The sequence below is a fragment of the Bos javanicus genome, chromosome 16, assembly GCF_032452875.1.
Source record: "Bos javanicus breed banteng chromosome 16, ARS-OSU_banteng_1.0, whole genome shotgun sequence".
NCBI classification, from domain to species: domain Eukaryota; kingdom Metazoa; phylum Chordata; class Mammalia; order Artiodactyla; family Bovidae; genus Bos; species Bos javanicus.
The window spans coordinates 79507452-79532182 of record NC_083883.1 but is presented as its reverse complement, the minus strand read 5'-3'; the positions used below and the strand labels follow the sequence as shown (position 1 = coordinate 79532182).

General features: G+C 46.3%; 1 long non-coding RNA gene across 6 annotated transcripts in view; it reads left to right on the top strand.

The window, feature by feature from the left end:
* Positions 1-24731, top strand: part of LOC133228211 (uncharacterized) — a 71045-nt gene that overhangs the window by 24456 nt on the left and 21858 nt on the right. For 5 of the 6 annotated variants that reach the window (XR_009730132.1, XR_009730130.1, XR_009730134.1 and 2 more), the window contains one exon: positions 18172-18364. This is a non-coding gene — a long non-coding RNA (uncharacterized LOC133228211). Of the gene's footprint in view, positions 1-18171; positions 18365-19071; positions 22073-24731 lie in introns of all 6 variants that reach the window. The other variant, XR_009730131.1, reaches the window with a different exon arrangement.

Here is a 24731-nt window from a genome sequence, read left to right as displayed (position 1 = left end):
AGCACGCACGCCAGTGCCGGGGCGGGGCCTGTACGTGGGGACCCACGGTGGGGGGCCCTGCCCAGCACCCCTCTGTCCTGGGAGACACGACTCACAGGGGGACCGCCTCCCTGAGAACCCGGCCGTGACGTCGGCCGCAGTGTTACCTTAAAAACCCGCTCACGTAGACGCTCTTCCCTTGTTTCCCACCAGTGAACGCCGGTCCTCTCCTACCTCCTGTCATAAAACAAGCAACCTGTTTTCTTTGTTCATTTTTGGTTTTTAGGGGAGAGGAATTTGGCTTGGTATTTTGCTAAGCTAGTTAATTCCTGTCTTCGTGTCGTCAGGACCCAGTCAGTGAGAAAAAAAAAAATGTAAGCACAATATCCAAATAGACTACTTCCCTACTCTAAGATATCTGCTTTCTGGTTCCCTTGGCTCTGGAAGTCCAGAAAGATGATTCTTCCCGTAAAAGTCATCACGAACGCAGACCTCTTTCGTACCATATGGACACTGGAAATGTTGATGAAAGCTTATACAATGCCCACATCCAACTGTTATCCTTCACTTGCCTGAGTTTTATAAATCTTAAATGGGATTGTTAGAATGGACCCAAATGTAGTCTTTTTTAAAAACAATGTTTCTTTATGTGTTGATTTGGCTGCCATGGGTCTTAGTTGCTGCACTGCATATCTTTAGTTGCGACATGAGAGATCCTAGCTGTGGCCTGAAAGATCTGTCTCCGTGACCAGGGGTGGGACCCAGGCCCCCTGCATTGGCACCTTGGAGGCATAAATGCTGAACCCCCAGAAAAACCGCCCCTCCATGTGTCTTTTAATTAATCCTCCACAGTTTCCAGCTGCATTTCCTTTATCTGTTTGAATCTAAATATTGTTTTATAGTCTGCTACATGCTTTGCACTTTTAATCTGAAATCCCCAACCAGCTGAGTTTATGGCAGTGTAGCCTGCAGAGCTGTTCACTGAACGCACAGGACTGGACACCTTTGGAATGACGCTCGCTGGCCGTGATGAGAAGGGCAAGGAGATAGTTCACGGTCACATGGAGACAAAAATGTATTGTGATCAGAGCCACCATCATATTACCTGTGGACTTCAGAAGCTCTGCATAGCTGGCATTGGGAGACTTGAGATGTGACTTACTGCTCAGATGTTATCTTCCTCTCCCTGAATTATTCTCCAGGGGCCTTTCTTGCATATTACTCATTTGTCCTGTTAGTATTTGGCATTTACCTTAAGGAGAGACTGATGGGGACAGACATAAGCAAAGTGAAAAGGAGCTTTTCTGTTTGCGGTCAGGGGCAGGGTGGGTGGGTCTTGTTCTTGAGAAATCTCTCCACCCTTGGCACAGTCGCCGATGGGGAGACATCTCTGGGTCACCCACACCTGAACCTACGAGAGGAAAGATGAGAATCTTGAGTGGAACTGAGGGGTTTTGCCCCGAGAGAGTGAGTCCTGGTGGTTAAGTCAGGAAGGCTGGTTTTTTTTTTTCAGCTTCCAGTTTTAATTTGGGGCAAGGTTTGAGGCTACAGGCACAATGAGAGAGCTGTCTGCCAGACTTTTTAAAAATCAATCCGACACATTGTTTGTTCCCCTGGGTTTGATAGACATGTTGTAATAAGGTCCTGAACTGCTCCTCTCTCTGTGTACCTTCTGTCTAAAGGCTTGTTCCTATTGTGACCTGTATTCATGGGACCACAAACAATGGGATTAAGCATTAACTTTGAGGCCACCTCCAAGTGAATTCTTTTATAAGAGGAACTATACGGGCTTCCACGGGCTGCTCAGAGGAAAAAAGAAAAGGATTCAGGTTGAACTGGGCTATTAAGGACTTGATGGCAAGGGTGCCCCTAGACCGGACAGGTAGCTTGCCTGGACCTGCCATGTCAGATCACACTGTTCGGCTGACATTCCCACGTCCCTGAAAATCATAAGGTATTCTAAAATTGGTCTGTCTGAGAATAAAATAAATTGTGGCAGTATCTAGGTTCATTGAGTTAAACCTGGCGATCCATGTGCATACTTAGTGTCCATTAAGGCACAATTTGATGTCAGGCATCTATTTTCAGGGCCCTTCCTGGTGAGACTTGAAAGGACACATTGTTTTCTCAAATGATGGGAAATAAACACTGAAATCCTGCCCTCTCCTATTCATAATTATGTCTATGAATTTTCTCATCTATTTTTAATTGAGCAGCAATCCAAATAAAGGGTGGATTTCAGAAAACTATACAATGCAATAGTGCCTGCTGTTTCAGGTAAGACAAAGGACCATCCCACTGAGGTGGGGAAACCGACCTAATACGGATGGCGATGAAATACCATCTGAAACAGGAGCCCCTCTTGGGATCTCCCAGAGTTTCTATGTTTTTGCTTTTTCAGTGGGGTGTAATTTGCACATGCTCCTTAGGATCCACTGGGCTTACTCCATCGTGTAGGATTTTCTTCCCCTACGACATTAGAAAAGCCCTTTTTTCTGTCCTTCTAGTAGATTAATTATTTTTCAGAATCTGTCTCGGGGCTGCTTTAACCTACTGGCTCCAATTTTCCAATGGAAGCACGGCGAGAGCCGGTGATGGGCTGAGCACAGCGCAGGAGTCAGCAAGAGCCGCCTCTGGTTCCAGCCCCGAGTTCACCCTCGGAGTCACAGAGCAGTTCCCGAGTAGCCCCTTTAGAGTCAGCTCTGTGATCCACAAATATACGGGCTGCTTTTGATGGAAGTGCTTAATCTGCTTCCTCAATGCTTTGACAAATTTCATGTGTATGCTCTCATTTAGCAACTCATTGTATAATGTGCCGGGTTTCTCAAGTTACACAGTGGGTGCTCAATGAATGTTAGCTGTCCTCAGGCCCTGGAAACAGTAGGCATTGGCATAAAACCAGCATGGGAAGTGAGGACATATGTGATCATAGTCGTGGGTTTGAAGGGTTCCATTCATGTCTGACTCTTCTCCTGGGACACGCCGAGGACTGAGCAGCCTCTGAGCGCACTGGGTTCATCTCTGGGCTTAGTGCTGTCGGGGCACAAGGTGAACTGGACGTGACCACTTTTGCATCAAGGAGCTTGGGTTTATTCAGGGCGGGAGGCTCCCAGGAGACCCACATGCGTGATGGAGAGAGAAGAGGGGAGGAGGGACAGAGGACAAGAGTCTGGGTTTAGGAGGAGAACACAGGTTCTATGAAGCAGAGGCGATGGTGGACGTTCTTCTTACCATGTTTGCAAACCCACTCCAGCAGCTGCATGGATGTGAGTTACTATTCGTGTGTGTCTATCATGTTTCACTTTATGGAGTGAAACTGAGGAACGAGAATGGGTTTTTTGTTTTGTTTTCTGCCTTTTAATTGGGGTGTTTAGACTCTTTACATTTATTACTATTATTGATATGGTTAGATTTAAACCTATCGTCTTTCTGTTTATTTGTCTCATCTGAGTTTTATTTAAAGAAACTTTTTGTTTCGTAGGGCTTCCTTAGTGGCTCAGCTCGTAAAGAATCTGCCTGCAACGCGGGAGACCTGGGTTCGATCCCTGAGTTGGGAAGATCCAATGGAGAAGGGAAAGGCTACCTACTCCAGTATTCTGGCCTCTAGAATTCCATGGGACTGTATGGACCATGGGGTCGCAAAGAGTCAGACACGACTGAGTGACTTTCACTTTCACAGCCAATTAACAATGTTGTGACAGTTTCAAGTGAACAGCACAGGGACTCGGCCATACATACACGTGTGTCCTTTCTCTCCCGGACTCCTCTCCCGTGCAAGCTGCCACACAACATTGAGCAGAGTTCCATCTGAAGAGCATGGGTTTTTGAATCATACTGATCTGGGTTTAAATCCTAACTCTGTTCCCTGCTGCCTGATTTTGGGCAAATTTCTTAACACGCTTGAACTTCTGTTTCCTCATCTGTAGAATGGGGATGCCATGCAGAATTTAAGATTGGCTGAAGATGGGTGTGTTTAGAGCCCCAGCACAGGGACTCGTATCAGAATTCTCGCTAGTGGTGGTTGTTGCTGTCGTTAATAACTGAGCTTATAGATTCTGGCAGGCTTTTCTGGCTGAGATGTGATCTGTGAATTTGTATGTACATCCTGGAGAGTTGTCAGAGAAGAGAACGTGACGTGCTGATCCTCTTTTCTTATGTGCTAAGTTGCCTCTGTCACCTCTGACTCTTTGCACCCCTGGGTATCCTGCCAGGCTCCTCTGTCCATGGGATGCTCCAGGCAAGCATCCCTAGAGAGGGTTGCCATGCCCTCCTCCAGGGGATCTTCCCGACCCAGGGATCGAACCCGAGTCTCTTGTGTTCCTGCATTGTCAGGCAGGGCCTTTACCTCTAGTGCCTCCGTTCCCTTCCCTTTGGTGACTTTTAAGAAAGGGAGTAAGATCTAGGAGTTTGTAACCCTTATGGGGAATGAATATAGTCACTTTACTGATGGCTCAGTGGTAAAGAATCTGCCTGCCTGTGCAAGAGCCACAGGAGATGCGGGTTCAGCCCCTGGGTCAGGAAGATCCCCTGGAGGGGGGCATGGCAACCCGCTCCACAATTCTTGCCTGGAGAGTTCTCATGGACAGAGGAGCCTGGTGGGCTACAGTCCATGGGGTCGCAAAGAGTCAGACACTACTGAAGCGACTGAGCACACACTGGTGTTAATCTTGATTGATCACATCTCATGTCCAATTGATTCCTTAGGTGGCTGTTTTCAACATACCTAAGAGTGAGTTCTGTTTTCATTTCTCTCTTCTTCCTGCTTTAGTCTAAACTCAGTAAATAAATAGCACGTCAAGTGAAACCAAGTGCTGTGATCACGCCCATCCGTGGAGATGGTCTCAGTGTCCTGGAGATGTAGCGACTTTGGCTGCAAAGTCCGAGACGGTCACCTCCGCAGGTCAGAGCCCGCCAGCTCCCCACTGAACTCCTGGGTTGACCGGTTGTCACATGGAGGGTGTAGTTTCTTGCTATTGGCTGGTGGCTGCAGTAACGGACAGTGTGTGTAGAGAACATTTCCAGCCTCCGAGGGAGCTCAGGGGGACTGTGCTGCTTCCCGCCCGCCCCCCGCTCCCCGCCAAGGGGGAACCGAGCTGAAGTGTCAAACAATGGACCGCTTTCACTTTCACACTTAATATGATGGCCAACATCGTATATTAGAGGAATGGATAGATTCTGACGACAAAGATGGAAGAAGATGCCAGAAGAAGGGATCAGAATCGAGACACCGCACTGTGAACGCTGGCACATGTTGGGGATCAATATATTGGATCACGTGTATATTATACTCACATTAAGGATCCAAAACTGGACTCAAGTCTGATGAGAATGGTTCTTCCAGTACCAGGAGAGCTAACGCATACTGGTCTTGATTGGACTGCTGAATGCTGCTGTCCTAGAAATTTATCAGCGGCATCTGGGAGACTGAAAATATTGGTGCTTATACTGCTGCTGGGTCGGACGCAGCCGGGCGACTGAACACACATCCCCACACAAGTATTGTTGCTGCCGTTCTTGTTCTCAGTGGATTCCAGAGGCCAGCTCTCTAGCATGTGATCTCAGACACAGCCTGTCTTCCCTTGTAGCAAATAAAAAGGATTTCCCCATGGACTTCCCTGGCGGTACAGTGGATAAAAATCCATCTGTCAGTGCAGGGGACACAGGTTCGATCCCTGGTCCAGGAAGATCCCACGTGCCATGGAGTAGCTATGCCTGTAGCCCCAGAGCCACAACTGCTGAAGCCCAAGTGCCCAAGTCCTTGCTTTGCAACAAGATAAGCCACCGCAGCGAGAAGCCCCCGCACCACACTGAGGAGTAGCCCCCGCCCGCCCGCCACAGCGAGAGAAAGCCCTGAGCAGAAATGAAGCCCCTTCACACCCAAAATAAACACAAAACTAATTAATAAAAAAGTTTTCCCTCAGTGAGCAGAGGAAGAAAAATATTGCAGCGCTTTGCAGATCCGTTGGGCTTACAAGAATGGACGACAGTGTGACCCCAGTCTCCTGCGTTGGTGCAGCTGTTACTAACCCTAAGGCGTTTTAAAGGATCTTCAACTCCATCCCCATTAGCTTTTAAATTCATTGGCTCAAACGAAACAAGACGGGTGACTAGGATATAAGGTCATACTTATCTGTATTTCTATGAAAACTTTTAGGATTTTTTCATTTTATAAAATTTGGATAAAGATTCTAAGTGTAGATTGTTAAAAGTCACTTTGGCACACTTGAAAGTGAAAGTTGCTCAGTCGTGTCCGACTCTTTGCGACCCCATGGACTATACAGTTCCCAGGCCAGAATACTGGGTGGGTAGCCTATTCCTTCTCCAGGGCATCTTCCTGACCCAGGAATCAAACCGGGGTCTCCTGCTCTGCAAGATTCTTTACCAGCTGAGCTAAGATGCGTAGGAACACTCAAATACTATGGATGGTCCCTTCTTTTTTGTTTTTCCTTTCCATCTCTGTTTTTACATTTTAGATCATTGTAATCAAGGTAACACTTATTTTCGAGTGGTACCTTATATTTTAACACTTTCCTATGTTGTTCTGTGTTCCTGCTCTGAGAGTGTTTTTCAGGCTTCCCGGACAGTTCAGGGCTAAGAACATGAGCTTCCACTGCCAGGGGCTCGGGCTTGATAGCCGAATTGTCTACTGCTCAGCACATAGCAAGTGTTCATTATTTTTACTGTCATTATAAGTATTTATTTTTAGTTCCTTAACTACCAACAGGCACTATTTTATAATTTTCGTTTTCTTTTGTTGACTTAGCTGTTTCCATCTTTTGTCTTTTGGCTTTTTGAGTTCTGTTATTCTTAAACTTTAAGATGAGATATTTATGATACTCCTTATCTGACATTTATACTAATTTTCCTCTAATCTAGATTTTTTTTGTATAGAAATTCAAGTATTTTATTTTATTGATAGAGTTCTGTTTTCTTTCAGACTTCCTTCAGTTGTGTCAAGTCTGAGGAACATGTGATTGTTCTTCCAAAGACCTACTTGGTTTTCCGCTAAATTGTAATGATTTTAAAACTAATGTGCTCTAGTTTAGACTTTGATTTTGTGCATTAATGTAAATCATGGTTTTGCATCCTTTTTCCTGTCCACAACGTTATCTAGTTATCCTAATGCCATTTAAAAATAATCTTTGCTTTTCTGTTGTCCTGTGATAACTGATTTTCCACACATTACCTTCTGTTATATGACTGTTCTAATCAGTAATGAGCTGTGATTTGACTATTTCTTTGAGGTCTCCGGGGCAAGTGGTATGCAGGAATTTTCACTGTCTTGGGAGAGTCCAGCATTTACAAAGAAACTTGGCCACCATATTCTGTGTCACAAAGGTACCTGTGGGCCGTACACAAGAACTTAGCCGTGCTTGAGAGCTGTAAATCTTATCTTAGTAAATAAAATAAAACTGGCTAATGATCACCGACTGCGTTTTCTTTTCTTCTAAGGGATGGGCTTGAAAAAGAAAAAGAGGACTGGTATCTTACAGCAGCACTAAAACAGCTTTTAAGCAAAAAATAGCCTTATGTCAACCAAAGAGATTTATCCTCATTACACAAACACACCTTTCTCAGTTCTGTCCTTTTGTGCTGTAATTGTTTCCATGCTATACAACTCCAGGAGAGATTAGACCCAAAAGACTTCACTCGTACAAAAACATTTTTATGTGCTTTATTTTCCGGAAGGACCAGGAACTGGTATGTCAGGGCAAGTTGGTTTAGAGGGAATATACCCCAGGGCTAACAATTTATCTGCCATGTATAATTCCAGTTACCCCTAAGGAACATGGAGAGCCAGTTGGGTGTGGAGTTTGGGGGAACATCAGTTTGGTTGGCTGTAGGTTCGTTAATATCCAGAGAAGGTGGAATCACTGTGCTTGGTTCTTGTTTGGGAATCTATTGTTGTTGTTGTTCAGTGGCTAAGTCGTGTCCAACTCTTTGAGATCCCATGGACTGCAGCACTCCAGACTTCCCTGTCCTTCACTGTCTCCCGGAGTTTGCTCTAATTCATGTTCATTGAGTCGGTGATGCTGTCTAACCATCTCATCCTCTGCCACCCTCTTCTCCTTTTGCCTTCAATCTTTGCCAGCATCAGGGTCTTTTCAAATGAGTCAACTGTGCATCAGGTGGCCAAAGTGTTGGAGCTTCAGCTTCAGCATCAGCCTTTCCAATGAATATTCAGGACTGATTTCCTTTAGGATGGACTGGTTGGATCTCCCTGCTGTCCAAGGGACTCTCAAGAGTCTTCACCAGCACCACAATTTGAAAGCATCAGTTCTTTGCCACTCAGCCTTCTTTATGGTCCAACTCTCGCATCCATACATGACTACTGGAAGAACCATAGCTTTGGCTCTGCAGACCTTTGTCAGCAAAGTGATGTCCCTGGTTTAATACGCTGTCTAGGTTTGTCATAGCTTTCCTTCCGAGGGGCAAGCGTCTTTAATTTCGTGGCTGCAGTCACCATCTGCAGTGATTTTGGAGCCCAGGAAAATAATATCTGTCACTGCTTCCACTTTTTCCCCTTGTATTTGCCATGAAGTGATGGGACCGGATGCCATGATCTTGGTTTTTAAAATGTAGAGTTTTAAGCCAGCTTTTCCCCTCTCCTTTTTCACCCTCATCAAGAGGCTCTCTAGTTCCTCTTTACTTTCTGACATTAGAATGGTATCATCTACATATCTGTGGCTATTGATATTGCTCCTGGCAATCTTGATTCCGTCTTGTGGAAGCTTTGCTGGGAGATAAATCTGGATTTGTCATTGTGAACCAAAGCAGGTCAGGTTTATGGTTCTGTTCTAGTTCAACTGAGGCACAAAAAAGATGGTCTTTATGATCTGATCGTACCTACTTTTCTTATGGCGTGCTCAGTTGCTTTAGTCGTGTCTGACTCTTTGCAACCCCATGGACTGTAGCCCGCGAGGCTCCTCTGTGCACGGGATTCTCCAGGCAAGAATACTGGAGTGGGTAGCCATTCCCTTCTCCAGGGGGTCTTCCCGACCCAGGGATCGAACCTGCGTCTCTTACGTCTCCTTGCATTGGCAGGCAGGTTCTTTACCACCAGCGCCGCATGGGAAATCCGTTTTCTTAGGGTGGAAACACCACAGGCGTGGGTTGAGGACAGTTTGTGAAATGCGCAAAGAACACGGTGAGCCGTGTGTCTAAGCTCGACCGAGGCTCGCTCTCATGGAGAGAACAGGGCCCTTGTGTTTTAGTTGTTTACAGTTCAGCTGGGAAGACGAGACTGACACGTATAAAATTTTAACTAGCAGTAAAAACCAGGATATGAATCAAAACCAAATGATGGTGCAGTGGCTGAGCAGGAGGTCAGAGAGGGGACCATCGGGAGGGGCGGGGGCACCCGCAGTGGCTTCCTGGGCAGGTTCGGACACCCCTGAGCCTTGAAGGATGGATGGTGACGAGGTGGAGGACGGGGATGCTCGGGGGAGGAGCAGCCTGAGCAAAGACGCGGGGGCTTGAATGAACAAAACCTGCTGGAGCGGCAGTGACGAAATGAGGCAGGTTGGGGTAGAGATTCCAGGGGGCGCTTGGAGTCTGATTCTGAACAACCTTGAATGTCAGACTTTTTTGTCCCCCTTAAATAACTAAAGGAAAGCTAAGTTTATTCACTTACTTAATCTTATCCAACAGCTTTCTGGATTTGAATGCCAAACATCACTGTATATCATTTGGAACGTTGTCTTTATATTTTTCTTGAATACAGTTAACAGTGAAGGGTTCATTTGAATTTTTAAGAATGAAAGAGAGTGGAAAAAAAAGATCCCCAAACCACAGAAGACATTGAGGGCAGTGAAACTGCTCTGTCTGAGATGCCTGCGGTGGGTTATGTTTCTCTAAACCCACAGGATGTGTTACACCCTAAGTGAACCCTAATGTGAACTAGGACTCTTCCCTGGGGGCTCAGTGGGAAAGAATTCCCCTGCTAATGTGGGAGACTGAAGTTTGATCCCTGGGTGGGTAAGATCCCCTGGAGGAGGAAGTGGCTACCCACTCCAGTATTCTTGCCCGGGAAATCCTGTGGACAGAGGCACCTGGCGGGCTACAGTCCATGGGGTTACAAAAGTGTCAAACATGACTTAACGACTGAACAACAATGATGTTCAGGGAGGCAGTCGCCCGTGAAGATAGGGGGCATATTGGAAATCTCTCTACCTTCCACTCAGTTAACCTTAAACTGCTCCAAGAATAAATGCTGTTAAAAAAAGAAGAAGATTTAAAAAGCATGAGAGTAGTAGACCTGCGTAGGTTTCTTCCATTTACCCGTTTTGGCGGTGCTGGGTCTTTGGCGCGGTGCGGGTTTTTCTCCAGTGTGGCGATCTGGGGCGACCATTCTTTGCAGTGTGTGGTCTTCTCTGTGGTGCCTTCTCTTGTGTGGAGGTTGGGCTCTAGGGTGCACGGGCTCAGTTACCCTGAAGCGTGTGGCATCTTCCTGGATCAGGCACCAGTCCGCGTCCCCGGCACTGGCGGGCGGATTCGCAACCTCTGGACCACCAGGAAAGTCCAGATTTCTTTCTTTTAAAGATTTAAATGGACATAACCAAGGTAAAACCTTTCTATATTTTATTAAAGTGTAGTTTGTTTACAATGTTGTATTAGTTTCAGGTATAAAGCAAAGTGATTCAGCTATATATGAATATATAATATTATACTATACATAGTGTTATATATAATATTGTTGCAGAAAATATTATATAACACTCCATATAGTATTGTTGCAGCTATATATCAATATATAAGAATACTATATATAGTGTTATATAAGTACTATATATATAGTGTTATATTGTACATGTATTAATATATATGTACAATATATTCTGTATACGTATATTATATAACTACATACATGGTATTGTTGCAGGAAAAAGCCAGTTCTGATTCTGTGTTGCAACCCTTGCTTTCACTTACTTTCCATTGCTATTGTTATTATAATCACACAGGTTGGTCTGCCTCAGAGAATCCTGCCCCTCTGCCTGACTGTTAAACTAAAATGCCTTTGTTCAGAACCCTATCCACTTGGGGATGGTGGCTGCTGCTGCTGTTAAGTCGCTTCTGTCGAGTCCAACTCTGTGCGACCCCAGAGACGGCAGTCCACCAGGCTCCCCCGTCCCTGGGATTCTCCAGGCAAGAACACTGGAGTGGGTTGCCATTTCCTTCTCCAGTGCATGCAAGTGAAAATTGAAAGTGAAGTCGCTCAGTCGTGTCCGAGTCTTTGAGACCCCATGGACTGCAGCCTACCAGGCTCCTCCGTCCATGGGATTTCCCAGGCAAGAGTACTGGAGTGGGGTGCCATTGCCTTCTCCTTGGGGATGGCAGGAAGAAAGAAATTAACATATCCCCCTGCCTGAGGCTTGCCGTTCTAGGAGATATTTTCAAGATTATTAGCCTTTTTCCTTTGTTTCCTCATCGCCCCCCCATCTCTTACCCATAGAGGAACCTGGCATCAGACCCAGGGAAGATGGTTATTTGAGAGATCAGTCTGCCATCTTCTTGGTCAGTGACTTTCTTTGCCAAGCAGAGCGAACTTGGATTCAGTAATAGTTATTATATATAATAATATGTATGCTATTTCTCAGATTCTTTTCCATTATGGGTTATTTCAAGATGTTGAGTATAGTTGCCTGTGTTATACAGTGGATTCTTGTTCAGCCGCTCAGTCGTGTCTCGATTCCTGTTATTTATCTATTATACATATAGTGTGAAGGTGGAAGTGTCAGTCCAACTCTGTGACCCCATGGACTGCAGCCCACCAGGCTCCTCTGTCCATGGGATTCTCCAGGCCAGAATACTGGAGTCCATTGCCATGCCCTCCTCCACGGGATCTTCCTGACCCAGGGATCGAACTCAGGTCTCCTGCATTGCAGGCAGATTCTTTACTGTCTGAGTCACCAGGGAAGCCCTCTTTTCTAAGTAAAGAGTGGAAATGAGAACTAAAACCCCACGCCCAAACCATCTGCACACAAGTCTACAATATATCAGCACCTCACTCATTTGAAACTCCCCACTTGGAGAGGGAGGAGGAAGTCCTCTTGCCCCCTGGCAGTAGGAAAGGAGCTTATGCGGAGATTTACACAAAGTCAGGTCCAGAATTGGAAACCAGCACTGTCTCTTGAAATGGAGATTCGAAGTCCAGGGGGGTTTTTGCATCTGAACTCCGGATAATTGCCACAGTCTCACCCATTGAAATGCAGCAATTGGAAAACTGACCTTCAGACTTTCGACCACTCATGCAATGCCGGACCAGCCTTTGCTCTTTGGATAATAAACCTGTCCTGGGCACCGTGCTGACCCAGCCCTGCAGTGGAGGACAGACCGAGCGGCTGTGTGCCTTCATGGAGCCTGTGTTTGAGGAAGATAGCAAAACCGAATGACCAAGATCATTTTGTAACCCAGCAGGACCCCATAGGGTCTTCCTGGGACAGACCCCCTCCCCCAGATCCTCTGCTTTAGCTTCTCTCTAAAGTACCTCAGTTCAGTTCAGTCGCTCAGTCGTGTCTGACCCCACGAACCGCAGCACACCAGGCCTCCCTGTCCATCACCAACTCCCGGAGCTTGCTCAAACTCACGTCCATCGCGTCGGTGATGCCATCCAACCATCTCATCCTCTGTCATTCCCTTCTCCTCCTGCCTTCAATCTTTCCCAGCATCTGGGTCTTTTCAAATGAGTCAGTTCTTCACATCAGGTGGCCAAAGTATTGGAGTTTGAGCTTCAGTATCAGTCCTTCCAATGAATATTCAGGACTGATTTCCTTTAGGATGGACTAGTTGGATCTCCTTGGAATCCAGGGAACTCTGAAGAGTCTTCTCCAACACCACAGTTCAAAAGCATCAATTCTTTGGCGCTCAGCTTTCTTTATGGTCCAACTCTCACATCCATGCATGACTACTGGAAAAAACATAGCTTGGATTAGACGGACTTGTTGGCAATGTCTCTGCTTTTTACTATGATGTCTAGGTTAGTCATGGCTTTTCTTCCAAGGAGCAAGCATTTTTTAATTTCATGGCTGTGGTCACCATCTGCAGTGATTTTGGAGCCCTCCAAAATAAAGTCTGTGACCGTTTCCATTGTTTCCCCATCTATTTGCCATGAAGTGATGGGACTATGGTTTTTCCTGTGGTCATGTATGGATGTGAGAGTTGGACTGTGAAGAAGGCTGAGCGCCGAAGAATTGATGCTTTTGAACTGTGGTGTTGGAGAAGACTCTTGAGAGTCCCTTGGACTGCAAGGAGATCCAACCAGTCCATTCTGAAGGAGATGAGCCCTGGGATTTCTTTGGAAGGACTGATGCTAAAGCTGAAACTCCAGTACTTTGGCCACCTCATGCGAAGAGTTGACTCATTGGAAAAGACTCTGATGCTGGGAGGGATTGGGGGCAGGAGGAGAAGGGGACGACAGAGGATGAGATGGCTGGATGGTATCACTGGCTCGATGGACGTGAGTCTGGGGGAACTCCGGGAGTTGGTGATGGACAGGGAGGCCTGGTGTGCTGCGATTCATGGGGTCGCAAAGAGTCGGACATGACTGAGTGACTGAACTGAACTGAACTGAACTGATGGGACTGGATGACTTGATCTTTGTTTTTTGAATGTTGAGTTAGATAATAGTGTTTGATGCACATTTCCTGAGTTGTTTTGCAGATGTGAAAACCTGTCTCCAATAGAAGATGTTAACTACTTGATAACCATGGCCCTAGGGCTTCTGGAGCCTAGGGACTGACAGCTGAACTCCTGTGACCTGCCCTGTTCCCACACCATCAGCCAGTCAGAGAGTTGTGCACGAGCTGATCACACACCCTGTGACTCCTCCCTGCCCCCCAACCTGGCTTTTAAAAGAGCTTTGCTGAAACACTTCACCCTTTGGGGAGTTTGGGAATTTTTACGGCCTGAACCACCTCTCCTTGTGCGGCCCTGCAATAAACCTTTCTCTGCTCCAGACTGCGATGTTTCCACTTGTTTGACCTCACTGTGTCCAGAAACTGGGACTGAGTGAGGAGGGTGGCCGCAGTCTCACCGCAACGAGCGGGGAGGCTGGGGGCAGACCCCGCTTTAGATCAGTGGTCACGGAAGTGAGGGCTTTAGACGCTTCCGGGAGGAGCGGCCGGTTAAGTGAACATCTGGGGATAGGGTTTCAGGAGGAGGGAACACCGGGGACAGGGGTCTGAGCCCCAGAAGGGCTGGCTGTGTGTGGTTTACGCGGGTCCCCGTCATGCGGCCTTCTGTGTGTGAATCCAGGCAGGTGTGGTCCCTGATGACCTGGGGAGGGGACGCTAAGAGGCGATCCAAGCCGCAGTCCTTGTAGATGGAAGGGGCTGGGCACTCGGTTCCGTTGCCCTGGTTCCTGTCCATCTCACCCAGGAGCAGTGGGAGGGGCGAGGTTGTTTGAAACCTGCTGGCCCTTAAAGAGCATGCTTAGGTTCTCCAAGTCTTAACCACTGGGCCTCCAGGGAAATCCCTGGATTTTTACTCCATGTGGAGCGCAGGGCAGAAGGGGAAGCCAGAGATGAAATCAGAGAGAGCAACAGGGCTAGATTGGGAATGCCATTCGTAAACTAGGCTAGAGACTTTGGTCTTTATCTTGGGGATAACAGAGAGTTAGGAAGGCAGTTAAAAAAAAGTCAGATCGGATTGTGGGGAGGCAAGGAGTGTGTTAAGCTGTTGCATAATATCAGGTGGCCCATGATGGCTTCTGGGGCCAGAGCAGTGAAGCTGAACTGGGGCTGAATGGGTACACTTGATACATATGTGGAGATAAACACACTTGCAGGGTGGGTGAGGAGGAATTAAGGAAGATGGCCAAACTCTCAGCTTGAGCGACTGTGGTGGTTGGCTGTTTCCCAATCCCAGGACACCTGAGACGGTCCAGACACCCTCTCGCTGGCTTGGAGATGCAGAGGGCCGTGAGGCACACGGGTGGGTAGCCTATCCTAGCTGAAACAGGCCCTACCTGGCAACCCGCCTGGAAACGGGGTGCCCAGTCCCATAGCTGCAGGGCACTGAATTATGCCAACCCAAAGGATGAGCCCAGAAGTGGTAGACAGACAAGGAGGCAAGAAAGCGTGGCTTTCAGAGAGTAAAGAGGAACACGGGGTGGGCCTGTCACCGCCTGCCCGCTTCAGACTGCATCGGGCGCTGGGGTTTGGGAGTCGTTCAGGAGGAGAGATTCTGGTTTTCTTCTGTTATGGAGCTGTGGGGCGATTCACTACCCTTTGGGCTTAAGCAGCAAAGCCCGGGCTGCAAGTGGCCTGACACTTCTCGGCAGGAAAGCCTTGAAGATGCCTCTGTTCACTCTGTGTGTCCCCCGAGCCCACACTGGAAGCCTTCTAGAATAACGCGTCTATCTGATTCTCTTATCATCCTGAGTCCACATCCCCTGATTTATGTCAGAAACCAGATTGTGCCGTGATTGCCCATGTGTTCCTGTTGTTGTTGCTGTTTTCAGTAGAAGGTAAATGGGCCTTTCCTGTAATCTGAAGCTGGAAGACCTCCAGGAGGCAGGGGCTGCCTTTATTTTGGTTATATGCCTGACACATGTCCCTCTTTTAAAAATGGCTATTGTCATATCATGACAGTAAATAATATTTATTTATGAATTCAGCCAATACTTGAGTGCCTATTATGTGCCAGGTATTTTTCTAGGTGCTAAAAATTCAGCTGCGAATAAAGCAGAATATACTTTCATAGAGAGGAGACAGAGAATAAGTGAGGTGAATAGAATGTATCCCACGCTAGATGCTGATAAGTACTGACAGTGTTAATGGCTCAGTCATGTCCAGCTCTTTGCGACCCCATGGCCTGTAGTAGCCCACCAGGCTCCTTGTCCATGGGGTTCTCCAGGCAAGAGTACTGGAGTGGGTTTCCATTCCCTTCTCCAGGGGATCTTCTTGACTCGGATTGAAGCTGGGTCTCCTGCATGGCAGGCAGATTCTTTACCATCTGAGCTACTGGGGAAGCCCTAATAAGTGCTAAAGAGGAAAATAAAGAAGGTGAAGATGGGGCCTGGGATGGGGTGTTGGGAAGGGCAGCCAGGGACCATACCCCCACCCCTGCCCTGGAGTCCGCAGGAAGGAGAGGCGGGCAGTCTTGCAGGAGGGATCTTTATTTGGTAAGTTATGTTGTTGTTGTTCAGTCGCTAAGTCACGAAGTCACTTTGCACCCCCATGGGCTGCAGCACACCAGGCCTCCCTGTCCTTCACCATCTCCCAGAGCTTGCTCAGACTCATGTCCACTGAGTCAGTGATGCCATCCAACCGTCTCGTCCTGTCGTCCCCTTCTCCTCCTGCCTTCAATCTTTCCCAGCATCAGGTTCTTTTCCAGTGAGTGGGCTCTTCACATCAGATGGCTGCAGTATTGGAGCTTCAGCTTCAGCTTCAGCATCAGTCCTTCTAGTGAATATTCAGGGTTTATATCCTGTAGGATTGACTGGTTGGATCTCCTTGCAGTCCAAGGGACTCTCAAGAGCCTTCTCCAACACCACAGTTCAAAAGCATCAATTCTTTGGCATTCAGCCTTCTTTATGGTCCAACTCTCACATCCGTACATGACTACTGGAAAAATCATAGCTTTGACTATTTTTTTGTCGGCAAAGTGATGTCCCTGCTTTTTAATATGCTCTCTAGGTTTGTCATAGCTTTCCTTCCAAGGGGCAAGCGTTCTTTAATTTCACGGCTGCAGTCCCTGTCCGTAGTGCTTTTGGAGTCTGAGAAAATAAAATCTGTCACAGCTCCTACTTTTGCCCCTTCTATTTGCCATGATCTTAGTTTTTTGACTCTTGAGTTTTAATCCAGCTTTTTCACTCTTCTCTTTCGTCAAGAGGCTCTTTAGTTTCTCTTCACTTTTCTGCTATTGTGGTGGTGTCGTCTGCATATCTGAGGTTAGATTGAGAGGTGGTGCTTTATCTTGGTGCACAGAGAGAAACCCTAGTTTTTAATAATGACAGTGACCTGAAATTTAACTTCTGCTACTCCTAAGAGCCCCTTGCTCTGTATATTGGGAAACCAGCCTGATGAGTGTCACAGGAGAGTAGCCATGTCTAGAAGGGAAAGTAATCTAGCCAGAAAATGTTAAAATGATAGGGAATCTCAAAGATTATTTAGTGAACTACCCACTCTTTTGTAGCAGAAGAAAACAAAAGACTAATGATGAATTATGGCAGAGTCAAGTCTTTCTGCTCTGAGTTTTGCCCCAGGCCACACCCATCTCTGCCTGGACCACAAGTCTTCCCGAGCAGTGATTACAGAGCCCTGGTACCTACCAACAAGGATCAGGGTAACTTCCTCGTGAGCTGATCCGCCCCAGGGTAGGTGAATTGCACCACCGCTGGTTGAGTCACGCTCCATCCTCTGCAGCGCCTTGTCCCGGGCAGGCTTCTTCCAACCAGCTGGGGAGTAACAAAGTCCACTCCAATCAGCTCCTCTGTGCTTGAGGATTTCTGGGTTATCTCACTGGTAGCTTCTGGTGGCCACAAAAAGAAAACAAACATGGTGATTGACAGCAGAAAAGGAATTCTGTGATTCAGATTCTGAATGTGTACAGAGCGGTTTGGATGGGACCTTGGAAAATTCTGCTGATTCCTGTGGAAATACTTTTTTTTTTTTTTTGACGGCATGTTATTATAGATTGTCTACAAAATGGAAATGGAAAAAATATGAGTGGGTTGGAGTCAGGGGTATCGTTGTGTGCCCAAGCAATCTCCCCCAAGTGTCTTGCATGTCACAACTACAGTCCAGTGGGTTTTTGCTCTCTGTGGTTTTTATTACATAGTTTTGGGGGTAAAATGATATACCTTTAAATCTCTATATATTTCCTTATGTAAAGAGCTAAATATATGGACATGATCTGTTGGGTCCTAACAGATCTTTCTGGGAACGTGGGACGGGCTGAAGTCAGAGTGGGCCATGACCCAACTCCTGAGCAGGTGACACCTCCAAGAGGCAGGATGGAGACCCAGAATCAGAGTCGCCGAGAGGGGGTGATCCAGGCAGGGAAGAGAGATTAGGACTCCCGTGCCAGGGGTCCCGACGGAGGGCCAGGGTCATCTTCTGTGCTGTGTGGCCTTCGCTAAAGGCCCAGGGCAGAGCCCCTGTGGTCTGAGTGGGGAGGGAAAGACTGGGAGGGGTTTCCTTGGTTTTAAAGCCATAATCTGCTAACATCTGCTCAATGAAACCTTTCCAGATTGCTTTGCAGATACGGTTACTGCTGTCTTGAGCTACCAAAGCAGCTATGCTTCTCCTACGACACCTCATGCTGCCTCATGCCATCAAGCCTCATGATGCCTACAGGATTATGCTGCTATCTGGGAGCACAGTCACTGGTGCTGCAGTCTTTATAGTCTCCACACTGCCTGGGACTGCTTCACGCACAGCAGGTACAAGAGAAATGTTTATTGACTTGAACAGATAAGTCCTAATTCAGATAGATTCCATGAAACAGGAATGCTAATAATACCTTGCATAGAGGGTGACTGTTGCAATAAAGAAAAATAATTGATATAAAGTGCTTTGCTCAGGGCTGTGCACAAAGACACTCGTTTAATATTAGCTATCTTTATTATTATTGTGACCATTACTTGAATTGAAGAAATGCATCAGAATTTAAATAGTTTTGCCTACTAGTCTTTTGGCTTCTAATAATTATAATATGGACTCGAGTAAGTTTTGATGATTAAAATATGGTATTTAAAAAAATTTTTGGAGTATAGTTTATATACAATGTTGGATTACTTTCAGGTGTATGGCCAAATGAATCAGTTATACATATACATATATCCACTCTTTTTTTTAGGTTCTTTTCCCATATAGACCATTACAGAGTTTTTGAGTAGAGTTCTATGAAACAGAAATAGAGTCACAGATATAGAAAATAAACTTATTGTTACGAGGGGTTAAGGAGGAGTGGGGGAGAGATAAATTGGGACATTGGGATTGACAAATACTGACTACTAAAATATGATATTTTAAATGTCCAGTGAAAACTGTGTTTGGAAACATTTCTTGTGCTCTGATCACTGATATTTGACCTCAGAATCAGAGTTGAATTGATTAAATCAAACACCGTCAACTTTAAATATTTCAGGTCTACAGAGATAATATTTGGATCACAAAATGATGAATACAAATTATTAAGACCAACTTGCATTTATCACTGAAGACTCCTATGGGAAGATCCTTGAACAACCCAAGTGACTCTCGTGGAGAAACCACGATGTCCACAAGAAATGAGATAATGAGGTTTCTCTAAAGGCCAGGAGTTGCTCAACAGGCACAATGTGTCGTAAACCATAGATGATGGTAAGGGTGAGACAGCAGGGCTTAGCTGCAGCGTGACGGTCCTCAGACTCGGAATCCATGGCAACGTCCCCATCTGCGGACCACTAATTTAGTGAGTCTGTTCTTTTGTGGTTTGGACATTATACACTGTGATATTTCAAGGGTCCCCACAACAGGGCAGAAAATGACTTTTTCACCCTCTTGTTCTCTTTGTGGGTGTGACTTACGGAATAAGTTTCCTGAACATAGGAATGAATTATGGCGATACATGCAGTGGTGCGGGCTTTCCCAGAGGCTTAGTGGTGAAGAACCCACCCGCAGTGCAGGAGATGCGGGTTCAATCCCTGGGTCAGGAAGATCCCCTGGAGGAGGAAATGGTAACCCCCTCCAGTATTTTTGCTGGAGGATCCCATGGACAGAGGAGCCAGGCGGGCTGCAGTTCATAGGGTCACAAAGAGTCAGACACGACTGAAGCGACTGATCATGATACGGTGATGCACACTACCGAAGTGGTATCATTACCTTGTGATTTGAGATGTTTTTTTCACACATCTGCTCTTTCGTCAGAGCTGGACATGAAACCTGATGAAGGCAGGAACTATGCTTTATTTTCTGTGTGTCCCTGACTGTGTTAGTATGGGGGATTAGTGATTATAAATTCACTTTGATTTGAGTTTGGTGTGTTGTTTAGGCCAGTTTGACTTAGTAAAAAACCAGGGCGGGGAGTTTGGCAATTGTGTGATGGAGGCTGAGAGATATCTGTTTGGAAAACTTTGCTCTGGTCATCAGGGCCTTGACTTTCCAATATTTATGGTATCTTTTTCAAAAATTCATGCTTTTCTAAGATCAACATCTATACTCTGTATGTCATAAAAAGAGTGAACAAGACAGGCCACAGCTGGGAAAAGCTATTTGGAACACATACAAATGACAAATGATGAGTCCAGAATACCACACAGAGAATCTCAGTGAGTCACCAGGAGAAAGCCTAATGAATGGAGGAGAGACGTGGGGAAAGATCTGAGTTGTCATTTTGGGAAATGAAAACTACAAGGAAGATACCACTTTATTTCCACTAAATGAAATTTATAAAAAGTTATCTAACACTTGTGTAGGAAGGCATTATTTTATAGGCTTTACACACAGTAGCTATTTAATTCTCTCAACAATCCTATAGGGAATGTTCTGTAATTATCTCCATTTACCAGATGAAATTAAAAGATGCTTGCTCCTTGGAAGAAAAGCTATGACAAACCTAGATAGTGTATTAAAAAGCAGAGATATTACTTGGCCAACAAATGTCCATCTAGTCAAAGCTATGGATTTTCCAGTAATCGTGTATGGTTGTGAGAGTTGGACCATAAAGAAAGCTGTGTGCCAAAGAATTGATGCCTTTGAAGTGGGATGTTAGAGAAGACTCTTGAGAGTCCCTTGGACTGCAAGGAGATCCAACCAGTCCATCCTAAAGGAGATCAGTCCTGGGTGTTCATTGGAAGGACTGATGCTGAAGTTGAAACTCCAATACTTTGGCCACCTCATGCGAAGAGCTGACTCATTGGAAAAGACCCTGATGCTGGGAAAGATTGAGGGCAGGAGGAGAAGGGGAAGACAGAGGATGAGATGGTTGGATGGCATCACCGGCTCGATGGACATGAGTTTGAGCAAGCTCTGGGAGTTGGTGATGGACAGGGAGGCCTGGCATGCTGTGGTCCATGGGGTCACAGAGTCGGACACGACTGAGCGACTGAACTGACTGAGCACATGAGGAAACAGAGGCACGGGGCGGTTAGGTGGGTTTGTGAGGTCACACAGCAAGGCAGTGGCAGAGCCAGGGACTGACGGTCTGTGTCCTGGTTCCAGAGTCCACAATCTTCACCTCTGCTCGCCTCTCCCCCTGACGGTGTGGAGGCTGGAGAGGTGCGCATGATTCACACTTACCTGGTTTGGGAGGCAGTTTGATGTGACCTAGGAAAGCTGACTGTGTGCAGACCACGTGACCTGGCGGTTCTTCCCATCTTCACCGCAGACTAACTCATCATTGCATGTGCAGACTCAAGAGATTTGGAGTAAAAGATTCAGGGTAGCAGTGATCCCAAAAGAGAGGGAAAAACTTGGCAACAAGCCACATGTCCATTCAGAGCAGAAAAGGTGGGTAGGCTGGAGTCTGTTCACGTTGTAGGCTTCTTCCTCTCCAGCATTTACAGCGTGGGCTTAATGACAGCTCTTGTCTCTCTTCTGTCATGAGAAGCGTCCCAACTGCAGCACTCCTGCATGCCCGGCCCTGCACACCTGCGCACAGGCCCTGCAGGCGGCCTGTGTGGGAAGCACCCACTCCCACAGCTATTCTGTTCCTCATTGCTGCACAGCAAGACCCATGTTTTCTCCATGGTCATAGGGTCTCTGTAGCAACCACTCAGTTCTGCGTTACAGCCACAGGTGATTCAGTGAACGAAGGGACAGGGCTGGGTGCCAAAAAAGCTTTATTTATAGGACAGGCTCTATTTAACTCGTCTGTGGTCTGCAGTAGCAAAAGGCATGACCTACAAGCCCCTTCATCTTCTGATCTCATTCTCCTATATTTTCATTTCCCTAACACACTGTGAAGCTTTCCTTCCACACTCCCGTGCAAACTCTTCTTCCTAAATGTCCCCCTCCACTTTTCCTTACAGATGAACTTCTTCCAACAAAAAACGAAAAAATCACTCAAAAAACTCCCCCAAAACAGAAAACAAAAAAACCCTCAAACTGGAAGCAAAACAAAACCTCACTTATGAATTCTTCCCAGCTCTATTTCCAGGAAGAATCAGGTATTTTTTCCCTTGTATTCCCATGGAACCCTTCTGCATTTCTATTACATCAGTTGCTACCAGTTTTTGTGACTCTTAAATATTTTTGCCTCTTTCTCATCACCTTCCAGGAAGCAGTAAATCCCTGAGAAAGAAAATTTGTCTCAACCATATTTGTGTTATCAGAGCTGGCATGGTGGCTGACACAGTGCTGGAGTTTAATACATACTTAGAAAGATGATGCAGAAAGCATGCTCAAGAACAGCATGGGGAATGCAAATAATGTGAATTCTGTCTATCCACACCATGTCATGAGCTTAACTCATTTTTAATCACTTTATCATTTGAGTTGTTTTTCCTTTTTATGGCATCACATAAAGAGTTTATCTGGATTTTTCAGTGTTTCACTTTCTAAATTTTCAGGGTGCCACCTATGTGGACACTAGTGTCAAACATGGAGAGAATGTTGTTTTAAATTTTTATATCTATCTACATACATTTATTTATTTGGCTGTCCTGGCTCTTAGTTGCAGCGTGCAGAATCTTTATTTGTGGAATGAAAACACTTAGTTGCCGCATATGGGATCTAGTTCCCCGACCAGGTTTTGAACCTGGGTCCCCTCCACTGGGAGGGCAAAGTCTTAGCCCCCAGACCAGCAGGGGAGCCCTGAGAATGTTCTCTTTTTAAGAATCCAGAAATAACATAAAAAAGAAAAGATACAGATAATGGCCATCTCTATTTGGTTTTGCCACCCAACCTTCTTTGCATACCATAGAGTAAAAAAACAGCTTCATCTTGCCTGTTTCACCCTGTATATAAACAGAATCCTACTATAAATTTGTGTGTGTGTATATGTGTGTGTGTATATGTGTGTGTGTGTATATATGTGTATGTGTGTGTGTGTATATATGTGTATATGTGTATATATGTGTGTGTGTATGTGTATATGTGTATATGTGTGTGTGTGTGTATGTCTGCTCAGTTGCATCCAACTCTTTGCGACTCCATGGACTGTAGCCTGCCAGGCTCCTCTGTCCATAGGGATTCTCCAGACGAGAATACTGGAGTGTGTTGCCATTTCCTCCTCCAGGGGATCTTCCTGACCCAGGGATTGAATCTGTCTCTCTTGTGTTTCCTCGCATTGACAGGCATATGGATTGTGTCTTTTTCCCTTTCACTATTATGCTATTGAGGTTCCTCCACAATTTAATCAGGCTGCTATTTTTCACTTATTTTAGTCTTTATTTTTAGAGCTTCCCAAGTGGCTCAGTGGTAAAGAACCCGCCTGCCAATGCAGGAGATAGAGGAGATGCGGGTTCAATCCCTGGGTCAGGAAGATCCCCTGGAGGAGGGCATGGCAACCCACTCCAGTATTCTTGACTGGAAAATCCCATGGACAGAAGAGCCTGGTGGGCTACAGTCCACGCGGTCACAAAGAGTCAGACATGACTGAGCAGCCGGGCACGCATACACTACATCCTTATGGATCTGAGGCAGAGTTGGGACATCTGATAACTTCTCAGATGGATGGATCAAAAGAAGCCAGAAGGCTCTAGAGTTTTTTCTGGTTGCTGGTGACCCATGGGAGATCTGGACTGGAAGAAAGGCATGAATTCTCCGGGGGGAGAGGATGAACTTGGATTAATGGATGGAGAACAGAATGCAGGGTCTGGGTCAGAGACCAGCCAGGTTGGAGCCCCGTGTGCATGGGCGGTGGGCAGACTTCCTACGGAGGCGGTACATTTAGAGGTACTGGGGGCACACCCAGGCTGCAGGCTGAGGAGGAAGCTGGGAGACAGTGTTGCTGAGTGATGTACAGACCTGGAAGTGCTGCTCATCACTTCGGTCCACATTCCATTGTGTGAGCTCTGCTCTGTGACCTGGCCTCACCCTGGAAACATCAGAGTATCATTCTTGGCTTTTAGGGACATTTCATGGGGACAAGGGCTGAGGAAAATGTGCCATCAGCAAAAAGGCTTGCTTGGGAGGTCACAGGTGGCTGCTTGCTCTGTCTTTCGAGCTTCCTTCAGAGAAGAAAAGCTCCTCCAAGACCTTGCCAACAAATACTTGCTTATCAGTTGCTTGAACTAGCAGTGTGGCTCTGACCTAATCCTGCCCCTTCAGCCCTGATCCATAGCCGTGTGGAAATGGCTTCTCTCTCCACCGCATGCAAACAGAGGCATGAATGCTGGGTCTCATTCCCGTTGGGAAACAGCCAAAGTTATTATGACAGGACTGTATTTTGAGCAATGTTGGCTATTTGTTTTTTGGAGCACAAAGCAAGCAATAAATCTGTCACCCTGAAAAATCAGGTTGTGACCTAGAGGAGAGAGCAAATTGTGACTTTAGGTAAAAAAGAGTGACCTACCGGGTAGGATAATTTATCATGATAACAAAATTGCTGGAGCTCTCCTGACGGACCAGGAAGAAGGGCTGCAGTAAGCAAATTCAGGAGATGCAAGCGTCCGAGTATTTGTAACTGATCAATATTTCCAGGGTTCCCAAGCAGCCAAAAAGCTGCCAGCGTTCGGAGGAAGTACACTGCTCACCTGATTTGTTTTAAAGGGAAAACTGAGGGCTCTGATTATTCTCTTCAAAAGAATGTCACCACTCCACTGTGGGTGCTCTTTGTAGGAGGAAAATAAATACTCTTCGGGGGATTGAAGTGATGATGCTTGA